Genomic DNA, 14,708 nt, shown 5'->3' with positions numbered 1-14,708 from the left:
CGCAGATGCCTTCTTAGCTGGAGTGGAGCCGGCATAAGCGCCTTGCTCCCACCAGCAGAAGGGGTGGATCAGGGGCGTCGGGTGGGCCAGAATATGCCGTACTAATGCGGCTACTCTTTGCTTCTAGGGGCCCATGGGGGACCATGGGCACTGAGGGTAAAATAGAGCAGCCCTGAGGTGGAGAGAGAGAGAGAGAGAGAGATAAGGTATATGAGGATAGATAGATAGATAGATAGATAGATAAATAGAAAGAAAGGATATTTTGTTATCCATAAGTATTTCTGATTGGGTTGAATCAATCTTTCTCAACCTATGAGATGCTCCCAAAGCATTCCCCCGACTAGTCGTTATTTGCTCATTCCTGATGTGCAATTGGTCACCAAAATCACATGGCGCTGTTTCTGCTCCCTCATTGGACAACTGAACCATTTTAAAATTGGGGAATAATGAGCAGCAAATGACACTTTCTGTGCTACAAGCCATCAAGGCGGCTAATATTCATGAAGGCTTCAGGAGCCCTCGACATTCTCACAGGTGCCTGGCAGCCGCCAGAATACAACCCTTCGACTCACAACAAAATGGACTCAGCGCCTTGATCTGCCAACCCCACATGTTCCAAAATCATCAATACAGTGGACTCCAAAGGTAATGAACGTAATTCAACAAGATTTAATTTAATTCAGTAAGGTTTGTCCAGGATATTGCAGGATATTTTCAAAACTGTCACAAGCTGCCCCAAAACTCATTAAAATTGAGCAAATGTAGGGTCCTATATATTTGTCTTAACCTCCTAGAGGTTTTATGGGTCACATTTTCTAATGTCTCTGCAGCCACAAGGGCTAGAAATATACTTAAAAAAGAAAAGAAAAGAAAGAAAGCTGAAATTCTCACATAATAACATGATTCCAGTTGGGGGCCTTCAAAATCTCAATACCTGTGATAACATCATGACAGAGGACAACACTACTGTAAAGTTCATGCCGTACACACAAAGAAGTTGGATAAAAACATAGATTCTGTTGCTGGAATGAATAACACAATATTATTTCTTCGAATTCAGAATGATAATACACAAGAACCCCAAAACACAGAGAGAGAAAACAGGCTGCTCTCTAACACAGAGAGACTCATCTCACCCCATCTTAATTTAAGGCTGGCTCTTTCCAAACCGACTCTGCTCTCACACTTTGCTACGGAGCGCTCGAGCCTGCAAGCCAAGCAGCAAAGCCCTCCTGGTATTAAAGCAGTAGCTTGTAATGCCAATGTGGTCCTCAATACACCACAACTGCAAACCCAGTCTAAAATCAATCATCCCTTTTACGCTGCTGTCGTTTATTTCATTCCTCCTGGCAGCATTGCCTCTTTCTGCTCTCTCTATCCTTGCCCTCCAAATTATACAGGTTCTCCATTGCGCTGCACTTGTGCCTCAGTTTACACCCCATCCCCAGTGATGTAAATAACTACATTACTGGGGCTGAGAGCAGAATCCAAATTTACACCAGTGGGGCAGAGAGCAGAACCTTGTGGTACCCCCGCTTTTTTTTTATCTTATTCTGGAGAGCATGTGCAGTGTTCTTGAAAGCTGCTCTCACTTTCACCATCTCCTTTATCCCACTGATTTAAGGCTCTACGCCTTATCTCTCGTGGTTCCTATTTTTTGGTGAGCACCAATCCTGTATGTAGCGAGAATCAGCCTTGGCTGGGGAAAGGTGTCCTGCTAGCATCGTGCAGATCCACAGCAATCCATCATTTCTGATTTCTATTCCTGTCATTCCGAGAGGCCACAGCCCATCGCGCTCGGAGCTGCACACGCATCGTCAGAGACAGTCCCTTGTGATCTAATGCGTGGCTTTTCAAAGAGCCTTCAGCAACCAACTCCTTGGGTTTCCTTCGAGCATCGCCAGCCTAAAACAGACAAGGAATGCATTGTGCCTTTTGCCCTTTATGCAAGCAAAACAATACAAAGACACCCACGCATTGGGTGCTTACGAAACACACGTGAACAGAGCGGTCCTTAACTACATGTGTACTGCTGCTCTGGCTGGTTTCTGGCCGCTTCTCCAAGCCAAGAACACAGCAAGTGCCACTAGATGGCTCACAAACTATGTGAAGAGAGGCCATCCCGAACCTGCACACTGCAGACTGGGAGAAGAAACAGATGCACGGAGAAGAGGAGAAGCAACTTGCTTGGGTGACACAGCACAGACGGGACTGGAACCCAAATGTCCCAATTCCTAAGTGATTGCACTATCCACTAGGCAACACTGCCTCTCAATTTACCTGGTTTTTTTTTTATATACAGCCTGTCTAGCCATCAGGCTCTGGCAGCCTGGTGCAGCGTGGGTAGGGCTGCTCACGGGGCTGGACACTGATGCTGCGGGGATGTGCTGCCATGTGGGAGGCAGAGCCGGTATTTCTCCTTCTCTGGTATCTTCAGGTGTTGCTGAGCTCAGAGAAAACAAACAAACCCCTCAGCCGAGGGGGGAGGTGAGCAGGCCGTGGGGGCTCTGCCTCCCTGGGGCAGCTGGAATGCAGGGCTGTGGAATGCACAGAAGGCATGACCGAGCATGTCATGCAAAGGGCACCGGGGGTTGCGACCTTTGCCAGGACCGGGGGGAGGAGGGAATGGAGGAGAGCGGGGAAGACAAGGGAGCCCCTTGTTTCGTTTCTGACAACAAGGCGGGTTATTCTGTGGGAGGACAGGATCATGTGCCGGGCCGGGGGGGGTGGGGGGGGGCGACTGAGCCACAAGGAAGCCCGGCACGCGCAGCTACCAGGAGTAATCGCCCACGCTGGCGGCTGTGAAACCGATGCATTCAGGGAGGCAAATGGGACATTGGGAAGCAGAAGGGCCAGAAGACACAGGCCCCGGGAATTGTGGGACAGCACTGGAGGACTATCCAAACATGAGCTTTAGCTACGTCCTCACTGCAAAGTGACCTGGCTGGGCTCGTACCTGTACCCCTGGATGAGCCAGCCAGCCCGTGGGCAGACGGGGTGCAGGCATGTCTCAGAAGGCTTTGTGTGCGGATTGTGGGATGTGTGTCAGAGCCCGTATCCACACACACTACAGAGTAGACACACCTTAGGTTGTGACACAGGCCTGTACTTGGGTCTGGGTCTGGACCCGCGTCCACACGGCTGCATTTAGTGCACTAGCATACGTCTGTCTGCTCGGGCTGGGAGGCCCTCCCTAGCTGCAGTGTAGACACACCCTTGGCGGCGAAGCAGCTGCAGGGCTGAGAAATCCCATCCGAACGGAGAAGCAGGGAGTTGGAGTGACTCGAACCCAGGACACGTGCATGCAGCAGTCAGGCTGGGTCACCGTTGGGGTGGTTGCTAGCTTGGAGGAGATTAACCTTCAGGAGCTTCCGTCCCCCGTGGAAAGGCGTCCAGTCTGGAGCACAGGAAAGAGGGGACCCCCCAGTGACTCCAATGGAGTGACACTGATTGATGCCAGATGGGGTCAGGGCCCATTGAGTTAAAAGGGAAATAACAGCATCACAGAGGACTGAGACCTCTCTAGTCAGTTTCCCTACAGTCCAGTCCACAGGGATCCGTTTTAAAAATCCTACCCCTGCCTGTATGTGGGTCGATCCCACATCTCACCACCAGCAAGTTTTGCCCAACATTGGGGATCTATTTTCCTGTCATTCATTCAATCCTTAACCCTTTGTTGTCCCCTTGTGGGTAATGGGCTGCAGCCAGGCACTCTTCCCTTGTCCCCTCAGCACAGAAATCTAAGCGACGGGGCTGGGGTGGGGTCAGGGAGAGGCCCTGGGAATTTTCCCAAGCTCTGCCAATTACCAAACCACCTGTTGCTGAATAACTTAACCCTGAAGTCCAGTCGCTCAGCATGGCTCTGGCTTCACCTGTTCTGGGGAGGGGCAGGGGTCTAGAGACCACTCAGTGGTTTCCAATAGCACAAAGGGGCTGTGAGGTGAGATGGATAATTTGGGCAGATGATGGCCCACTCCCTTTCCAGAGTATCTGAGAAACTGCCCGGCTGGTCAGAAATTTTTCGTTGACATTTTTTTCAGTGGCAAATGCAGTTTTTGTTGAAACTGAAACTGTTGGAAAACGCGTCAGTGGTGGCAAAGTTGCATCTTGAAACCACCCCTCCCCCCCCCGAAATGAAACATTTTGATAACATCCCACCTTCCTGTTTCGACATTTGCCTGAAAGGACCCTTTCAATTTTCCCTTTGAAATGAAATTCATCCATTCTAAAAAAACCAAAAAAAAACAAAGAAAACCACCGCCCATTTTAGAAAGTTTTCAAAGGCCAGAATTGGAACCAAAACCCACTTTCTCTTGGAAGTGCATGTCATGGATAATTCTGACATTTTGTTATTTTCATAGAAATGGACAGGAAGAAACCTCAACAGGATGTTTACTCCGCCTCCTTGTGCTGAGGCCGGACCAAGAATACCTAGACCATCCCTAACAGGTGTTTGTCTAACTTGGTCCTTAAAACCGCCCATGCCACAACCTCCCTAGGACGTCTAGTCCAGTGCTTAACTATCCTTAGAAACTGCTTCCTGAGCTCTAACCTATGGCTAGCTCCCTAATCCCTGAACCGTTCCATTTCTTAATTGGAAACAGTTCGAAATTGCAGCGTATCCTGTGAAATGGAAAATCTGGTTCCTGGCCCACTCCACTAGCCAATCAGTTCAAGCTGTGTGGTAGCCAACAGTCCCTTCCACGACGGGGGTAGCCAGGCCGGGAATTTAGAGAGACCTCATGAGGGCGGAGAAGAGGCCAGGACTAGCCACCGCAATAAGTGAGGATGTGCCATAGCCACAAGCAGGAGGTGTGATTCAAAGGTGTGATTCAGATCAAAGCTAGCTTGAGTGATGATAGCCGCGAAGCCATGGCAGCGTGGGCTACCCTCCATGGCGTAGTACAGCCCCACCCAGGACCCTCCTGCTTGCAGTGTAGACACACCCTGAGAGAGAAACGGGAAAGGCTGGGATTAGCCCCCAGGCCACGTGCTCCGCGTCCTAAGCAGATGGCAGAGCTGAGCAGGGGTCTGATGCGGCCGTGGTCCTGTGGACTGGGGGATACACGGGGTGTAGTATGAATGCTCCAGGAAGTGGGGGTCTAGTTGGGTGGTAAGGAATGGAAGCCAGTGGCCGGACTGCTCTTGGGCAAACATCCCAGGCCTATATGCACGTAACACCGGCCTCTCTGCTTGCTGAGCAAAGATCTCTTTCCTGCAACTCTGCCTGCCCACCGCACGGCTTGTTGCTAATGAGCCCGGAGGGCCGGGGCTGGGAGAAAGGACAGTTTCTCGTCGCCATCACCACATCAGCAGCGTGAAAGGGTGAACGCCGCTTGCTAAGCCGTTGCTGACACACGACCCTCCTGTTTCCTTGTCAGCCAGGGAGTTAATTATGAGGTTAAAAATATTGCCAGGGCCGGCGTCACCGGGCGGGATTGATCTGTTCCTGCGCTGACCTTGCGTCCTGGCTCCCCGGCCACCAGAGTCCCCTCTCCGCCTCTTGTTTGTTTTGGCACTTTTCTGGGATCAACAGCCCCTCCCTCCTGCTGCTCCCGCAGAGAGGGGTCTGGAAAGGTTAGCCCAGCGGGGACTCCGAGCCCTGGGAAGTCTGAGTCACAGCCCTACTCCGGGCGCCAGCCTCTTTGGCAGATGGCTCTAGAGTGGGAGAGGCCACCAGGGTGGGGGTGAAGTTAAGGCTAAACAGGGCTTGACTCTACCTAAACATCAGGGTCCCAGGGACAGCACTAAATACTACCATTGGCATGAGAGTGGCTGAGATGAGGGCCCCTTTGTGCCAGAGCAGGAGACAGTGGCTCCCCCCTGGTGTCCGTCTGCTCTGCAAGAAAAGGTGTGATTGTAGCAGGGGCAGGCGTACCTGGGGGGTAGCTTTAAATCTAGTTAGCGCAGGTTACAAGAGCAATGTAGACGTGGCAGCACGGGCTGGCCACCGGAGAACAAGTCCAGGGTTCTTGGGTACACACACAGGCTGCTAGCCGGCGCTTCCACGTCTACATTGCTCCTGGAACCCGTGCTAGCTGGATTAAAGCACACACGGGTACTCCTACCTGTGCTACATCACCCATGCTTGCAGTGTAGACATACCCGAAGATTTCCATTCCCCGCCCCCCCATTTCACAGGTGAGGAACCAAGACGCACAGGATATATCTACACTGCAAAAAAACCCACCCCGCATCAGTGAAGCTCAGAGTCTGGGTGGGTCTCAGAGTCCGGGCTCCAGCCTGAGCCCAAAGGTCCACGCCCCTTTCTCCCCATAGCAGGAGTCCAAGTCAGCTGACTCGGGCTCTGAGATGCCCTTCAACGCGTCTTTTTTGCAACATGGACGTCCCCAGAGGGTAATTCTACCCTGCAGCTGGGAGCGAGGCTTCCACCTGCCTGGAGACAGGCTGGCACTAGCTGGGCTCACACTCGTATGCTAAATAGAGCAGCATGGCCAGCTGGCTGCCAGGGCACCTTCTCCATCACCTTCCCCTCCTGCTCCACCAGTATGGGATCACCCATTCTCTCCAAAATGCTTGGTCTTCCAGGCCAGCCCAAGGAATCAGACTCAGAGAGGGGTTCCTGTCCCATGTCCCATGGGGAACTTTGGTGTATGGATCCCACCCACTCCCTTTCCATAGGGACAGCCCCACTGATGGGGCAAACCACCAGTCCAAACTGCTCCTTGGCTTCCTGATCATGTGCAGGATGCTGTTCTGCCTCTAGATGTCTCTGTGGGCTGTTTAGGGTTCCAGGCCGGGCATGGTCCCTGGTTGACAACAGAGACCCAAGGTGGGACTTGAACTGCGTAGAAACCTGTTTGTGGTTGATTTTTTTTTTTTTACTAACCAGCTCCTGTCCCAGGCGGACCGTCATTCCAGTTCCCAGGACAGGCAGCATCCTTGGACTGTCCCCCACCCTCTCTGATTGTGACGATCCTCGCTCATTAAGACACTGCTACAGTGTGTTTTAAAGGGTTTTACCATTGGAACATGGTTGAGTAGATATGACACAGGATCGGCAGTGAAGCGATCTGCGTTTCTTTCTTAGTTCTGCCACTGACTCACCAGATGTCCAGGGCACTCCACGTCTCTCTGTGCCTCAGTTTCCTCCATCTAAACCTTGCAGCTCCTTATATCAGGCTGATTCGACAATCCCAGATCAGAACCATCCTGAACTCCTAGGGGGGCTGGATCTTAGTTTTGGGGGGCTCCTTAAACAGGCGCTATTGAAGACGATCCTGTTTCTTTAACCCCCACTCCCTGTGTACGCTGCACTAGTTCTGCCCTCCGAGTTCAGCTGGCTCCTTGGGATCCCTGAAAACTTTCCTTCCCTCCCTCAGCTCCGGCCAAGTGTTAACTTGAGGTGTCAGCCCAGGTCATAAATTACAGCTGGATCCCATTCTTCTGCCTGGGCCTGACCCAGACGTGACACCAACCCTGTCTTCCATTGCTCAGGGCTGAGGCAGTTGTTGCTGTCATGTACCAGCCCCCTTTATCGGGAGAGAGCCAAGGGATTGTTTTCATTCCATCGGGGGCTTGGTCATTCTGCGGGTCACCCAGGGCGGTCGGTTGAAAACCGGGTCTGCCCCCACCCCCGATCCCCCCACCAACGCTCTTCCGGCCTTTAAAAACACAGCACGAAATCCGCCATCCATCACGCTGTGCGTCCGACAGCCCGGTTCAGGTGGGAATGTGGTGTGTGGGTTTCTATTTATGGCTGGTTCTGGAGGAGGATGGGGTCCATCCCTAGAGGCCCGTTCGGGACCAGGAGGCTGGGAAGCGTCTTGTGTCTGAAGGCGCCGCGGTCAGGCGGCGGTGGAGAGCGGGGGAGGAATTGGAGTGAGGATCAGGGAGGACGGGACGGGTTCCAGGTGTACAGACACCGTCACCCCTAGGCCCGCGTTGGTCTGGGGCTGTAAGCTGCTCCTATCAGACGGCCCCGGGTGATATGAATTTGGGAGGTTCCAGCCCAGCTCCAAGGGAGACAGGCCTCCGTATCACCCATTGCAGTGAGCAGGCCTGCCCATGTTAGCATGTCAGCAGCGGGGGGTGAAGCTAGCTCGTCGTTCTGTGGATACACAGAGGGCCCAGGATGTAAAAATGACAGAGGACCCTATCCTGGGAGAGAGCTGGGAGCCCTCAACTCCAGATGAGGTTGGCAGGAGCAGATGGGGAGGGCAGCTTTTCAAGCACATCACATGGCGTGGCAGCTAGGAGGTTAGACTGGGACTCAAGAGACATTGCTTCTCGGCCACTCCTCCGCTTGGGCAAGGTACCCCAACTCCCCATGTGGTGTCTGCTGGGCCTCTTTGGGTTGTGAGCTCCATGGGGCAGGGGTTCTCTCTCGCCCCGCGCAAGAGGATGATTGGTTTTCTTGTTATGTGCATTCCAATCAGCCCTTCTGGACCCGATCCCCAGCTGGCGTGAGACGCTGTAGCCCAACAAAGACAAACATGGTGGCCCACCCCTCTCTGAGCCATTGTTCCAGGTGGCCTGCAGACTCAGTGTCCCCGGGTGCGCAGGTCCTTTTTGAGAGTTGGGGCTCAGTCTCACCTGTGCCAGGTGTAGCCCACCTCCCTAGGCGATGGGAATGAGTTTGGGGGTAATGTGATGGGAGCATGTGACTCAGAACCAGGCCTGCCAACAGTTATAACGGGCAGCCTGAGTTCAGATACAGTGAGGGAGGTTGATCTCTCAATCAATCAATCAATCAATCAATCAATCAACCAACCAATCACAGTGTCTCTATACCTATCTAGTGATCTGATTTGGAGAAATAAAATGCAACCCTAAAGAAAAGAGGCTGAAATTCTGTTACCGTTGGGAGTGTTATTTAATGCCTGGGCTAGGAGAGTCGGCCAACCAGCTTACACTCGGACAACAGTCCAGGCGGGCAGAACACGTGCTTCCCTGCACAGAGAGATCACTTCACCCACCACAGCAATGCAGCCACCTCTGAGCTCAAATGCGGCAGGGGACGTCTACGCTGCGACTGGAGGCATGCCCGCAGCATGGCTAGGCATACCTGGACTACCCCAGCGAAAAATAGCCACGGAGCCACCTCTGAACCCTGGGTACATACTCACCCTGTGAGCTCATGCCAGGGTCCGGGCTGCCCCGTCTTCGCTGCTATTTTTAGCCGTGCTAGCTAGATTAAAGCTAGCCCAGGTAGGCCTCCCCGAGCCGCTGTCGCCTCTCCAAAAGCAGTGCAGACATACCCGCCTGATTGAACAGCTGTGCTAGGCAAGATTTTAGGACAGGAAGTGAAGCAGAATCCTGACTCCACCTATTGAGTTCCGGGAGTGCGCCCACCCACATCTGAAGGGGAGGAGCTACTGAACCTGGGGCTCAAGAATCCTGTATCCAAATGAGCCTGCATATAACTGTGATCACCACCCCCCACCCCCACCCCCAGCCCTGTTGCTACCTACATGCATTTTCCCCCCTTCTGCACTTTGACCGGGTCGCCCAAACAGGGATCAAAACGGGGCCGTGGCTAAAGGAAACATCACGTGATCTCCTGTGACATGCCAGCCATGAACTGCCGCAGATAAAAGGATCCGGCTGTTGTCCCGTATTTCAATGCAGGACTCTGCAGAGAAGACAGGCTTGCTCCTTCTTAGCTTACCGTGCCGTTCCCTGCCGTCAGCATCTGCCAGTCTTTGTACCAGGCTTGCCTGGTCAGCGGGATGTAACAACGGCTAGGGTGCCAGCCCGGGGCCAGCTACAGGTTGCGTATCTTATCGGAGGCCGGGTAGAAAACCACCAAGCGACGCCAAGTGCATAAAGAACAAGGTGCTGGTTGCTTTAAACCCAGGGATTTGGGGGGTCCCTCATTTCAAAGAGGGGTGGGGAGGAAAAGGATCTCTTGCCATTTTACAAAGCTCGGTGATATTTTTCACAGGCCTCGTCAGACTGGATCGGACCCAAGGTCCATCCAGTTCAGTAGCCTGTCTCCCGCAGTAACCTGTCCCCCCCAGTAGCCTGCTTCAGGGGGGTCAATTATTAGGATGCTACTCTTGGCTGTGGAGACCTGGGTTCACTTCCTGCTGTGTTACAAACTTAATTGTTCCATGCCTCAGTTTCCCCATCTATAGATGGGAATAATAATATTTTCTTTTCCATCTTTGTCTACTCTGACCATGAGCGCTTCCAGGCAGGGACTCTGTCTTGCTATTCAGTGGGGCAGTTTCTAGTATGACAAGCCCCTGATCTGAGCAGCAGCCCCTAAGTGGGCTCAGGTAATACAAATAGTGATGCACTTTTCATACCACTCAGTGTAACAAAGAACCCCCCTGTGAGAGGAGTGGTGGTCAGCTAGCGGGCTTGGACCCAATCCCTCTAGAGCTAAGAGCATGAACGGCCACTGCTTGAGCTCCGGGAACACTCCAGACAGTGACACTCAGAAACCTTTGGTCTAACCCTAGGGAGAGACAACGAGGCATATGGTGTAAGGGCAGGTTGCATGCTCCCACCAGCCAGAGAAGCTGGTAGGGTGACCTGATGTCCCAATTTTATACGGACAGTCCCGATATTTGGGGCTTTGTCTTCTGTAGGTGCCTATTAGCCCCCAACCCCAAGTCCCGATTTTTCACACTTGCTGTCTGGTCACCCTAGAAGCTGGTCCCGTGCAAATCTCCATCTGGACCATCAGGCTGTGTTTGCACTCCAGATTCTATGCTGGCAGAGACCCCTAGTGTAGACACAGCCTCCATCGACAGTCTGCTGGCATAGGACCATCACTTCCCCGAATAACAGCACCTGCATTTCCCCTGCGGGGTTTGTCAGCAATGCTACGTCAATAGGGGTGTGGGGTTTTTTCAGACCCTGACTGACACAGCTACGCCGGTGTAAGTTTTAAGCATAGACCAGGCCTCATTTGTAACAATACCCGGTGGGGCTGTCTGCAGGGATGGGACCTGGGACACCGGGCTAGAAAAGCACGTGCAGGCAGTTGTCGACAGAATGGACTCTTTAGTTACTCAGACGACACCGGGACCAGTGCCTAGGAAATACTGGGATGAATTGTACGGCAATTTCAAATGCCTGTGATGGACTGCTTCCGAATCCACCAGCAGCACCCTGCCAGCACCATCCCCCCCAGACTAGCCCCCCAGTCCCACATCCCTGCTGCTTCGTCCGTCTGTCCTACCTGCAATATTTATTCTCCCCAGCTCGGCTACAGCCTCTGTGGGCAGCGAACGCCCCATCTTCCTCGCGCCCTACATAGGTTTTATTTTCCCATTTGGCTGCCCCACGTCGCGCCTATCAGCCCTTGCAATTGCTTTCTCACCCCATCCATTATCGGACTGAGATGTGCGAATAGTTCTCTGTTTCTCTAAGATATGATACGGTGACGATTCCCTGTCAGGAATAATGGATCAAGATTAGTGGTACAATTGCTTTTTAAAGGGAGCGACCCTGTACACTGCTACACTTTCCCTCTGCTTGGCAAGGGAGCGGTAAGAGATTAGTGTGTGCCCCCCCCCGTGGCAAATACACAGGCTTCTTGATAAATGCGTGTATAATCCGTGAGCAGAGCGGCTGCTAAAATCTCATGCATTCCTTTGAAAAATTGAAAAAACAAAAATACATCTTGCATCTTTAACTTCATAGGCATACAGGGATCTCTTTCCCCACTATGGAAACGCAGCCTCCCCTAGAATGAAGAGCAGAAGCTGATTAACAGCACAAAGCAATGCTGTACTGTGATGCCTTTGCCTGCTGCTGAGGTGCAGACACCTCTGGGGTGGGACGCAGCAGCTGCATAACTGTACACAGCAATGCTGTGCTGGATTCCTTTTGCCTGCTGCTGAAATGCAGCCCCCTGCAGGGTGGAGTGTTGCAGCTGTTTAATGGCATACAGCAACATCGCCATGGGATCTTTTCACCTGCTGCTGAAACGCAGCCACCTCTGGGGTGGATCGCTGAAGAATTATAACAGCGCACAGTAATAGCTTAGGATAAGAGTGAAACATACCATGTCCATTTGAAAATTCTGTGGGAGGAAATTTAGGAAGGCAGAATGTAAAATCCTCTTTTCTTGGTAAAGATACAGAGATTCTTGGCACCTAAAACCATAGTGACAGATGCCTTAGTGATAGAGAGAAAATAACAGATTTCCACCTGCAAGGAGGAAGCATTTCCTTTTGATTAAAAAATTCAGGGGACCAACTGAGGCAGCAGTGTTTATAGTGCACTGGACTGAGACTCAGGAGTTCTGCATGCTCGTCCCCACTCTGCCACTGACCAGCTGTGTGACCATGGGGAAGTCACTTAATCTCACTACTTACAAGTTCCCCATCTGTTAAAGGGGGATAACCATTCTTTCTTTGTTGTGGCTGTTTAGACTGTTAACTTTTCAGGACAGGGACTGCTTTGCAATCGACTAATGGACATCACTCTATAAGAGCTAGATATTTATTATGATGACGATTATTTTATGTCTGTACAGCACCTAGCACAATGGAGTCCTCAGTCTCATTTGGAGCCTCTAGGCTCATAATACTACTAATTGCATGGCAACAGCTCATTGCAAATTCACCAAACCAGGACTCCGGATATTCTTTCCATGCGACACCTGGGCTCAGAGCCTGCAAACACGCATTGAACTTTACACACGTTGACTTGCACAGGAGGATTCATGTGTATGAAGTTAAGCCTGCCCATAAGTGCTTGTCAGTTATAAAAGCATGAGCAAACAATCATCAGACAGACTCACTACGGGTTCCATGGAAGTTGGGAGCCTAAAGACAGTTGAGGAACTGGGCCTGTTGCCCTGGCTTGGATTATCACTACATAGCCTTTGTCACCTTCTAGTCTTCTCATTCAACACTATTTTTCTTCACCATCTCACCATCGAGGGAATGAGAGCTTTCTCCTCTGCAACCATTGCTGTCTGGAGCTGCCCACCTGTGTGTCTCTACCTCCAGGATTCTCCACTGACAGACAGTTTCTGGAGCCTGCTTCTTAATTTCTCTCTCTCTGCATTGTTTAACCCTGTGACACCTGGGAGTGAAAGACGCTGTCCAACAGAAGGCCCCAAGGCTGCTTGTGAAGTGCATCAAGTTCCTTATGCGTGCAAGCGTTTGCAGGATTGGAGACTTAAACCAGTCTGGGATGAGCTCTCTGCGTTACCTTCTCTAACCCTAATGAAAAGGGAATCCTTAGTTCCATTTTTTCGCCTCCTGGCAAATTATATTGCATGTGTGCGCGGGGGAGGAATCGCTCCAAAAATATCAGGCCAATTTTTCGAACAAGCTCAGCCCCCACAGTTGGGCCCAGGCTTTGCAAGAGCCCATCTCTCTTTTAGGCACCTAAATAAGTGGGGAGGTTTTCCAAAGAGCGGTGTTCTTGAGGAAGTCTGCCCATTGCTGTCTCAGAGAGAAGTGCTGGGAGCTTTGAGAACAGAGCCCTTATTTAGGATTCCGGACAGTCTCCGTCTTTGGGACAAATTTAAGGGCATGCTGAACTTTAAGCATGTTCTGACCTCCCATTGAAGTCATTTGCTTCACTGCAAGCAGGCCAGCATACCCAGCATGCAAACACTCCTCAAACGGAGACTTGGGCATGTGTGCCGAATGAGTGATGGGCACATTCAAAAGGACATCCTCTGTGGTGACTTGCCATCTGGACAAAGACACAAAGGATGCCCACAATTGCATTTCAAGGATGCATGCAAGCGAGATCTCAAAGAAATGGACCTGGATGTGGACAACTGGGAAGATCATCGAATCATAGCACTGGAAGGGACCGTGAGAGGTCATCTAGTCCAGTCTCTGCACTCATGGCAGGACTAAGTATTATCTAGATCATCCCTGACAGGTGTTTGTTTAACCTGCTCTTAAAAATCTCCAATGACGGAGATTCCACAACCTCCCTAGGCAATTTATTCCCGTGCTTCACCACCCTGACAGGAAGTTTCTCCTAATGTCCAACCTAAACCTCCCTTGCTGCAATTTAAGCCCATTGCTTCTTGTCCTAACCTCAGAGGTTAAGAAGAACCATTTTTCTCCATCCTCATAACATCCTTTTATGTACTTGAAAACTGTTCTCATGTCCCCTTTCAGTCTTCTCTTCTCCAGACTAAACAGACCAAATTTTTTCAATATTCCCTCACAAGTCATGTTTTCTAGACCTTTAATCATTTTTGTTGCTCTTCTGTGGACTTTTTCCAATTTGTCTGCATCCTTCCTGAAATGTGGTGCCCAGAACTGAACACAATACTCCAGCTGAGGCCTAATCAGAGCGGAGTACAGCGAAGAATTACTTCTCGTTTCTTGCTTACAACATTCCTGCTAATACATTCCAGAACGGTGTTCGCTTTTTTTGCAACAGGGTTACCCTGTTGACTCATATTTAGCTTATGGTCCACTACGACCCCCAGATTCCTTTTCAGCAGTACTCCTTCCTAGGCAGTCATTTCCCATTTTGAGCGCAGCCTTTGGAACCAAGAGCTTAATAAAGGTCTCCGGAGTTACGAGAGGAAGCTGGCCAGTTTAGCAGAGGAGAAAAGAGCTCACAGAAGGCAGAGCCCAAAGGGTCGAAACATCACCTTTAAATATGACAGATGCTGCAGAGACTGTCTCTGTCGAGTGAGTCTCTTCAGCCAGGGCCGTTGCTGCCATAAAACCAACTGAGTAAATCTTTACCTCTCAGGGGTGCATACCCATGGTCTCTCGAAACAGAAGGATGCCTACTAACTG

The sequence above is a fragment of the Lepidochelys olivacea genome (assembly GCF_965140295.1).
Source record: "Lepidochelys olivacea isolate rLepOli2 genome assembly, chromosome: 24".
Taxonomy (NCBI): Eukaryota; Metazoa; Chordata; order Testudines; family Cheloniidae; genus Lepidochelys; species Lepidochelys olivacea.
Note: the sequence above shows the minus strand (reverse complement) of the source record.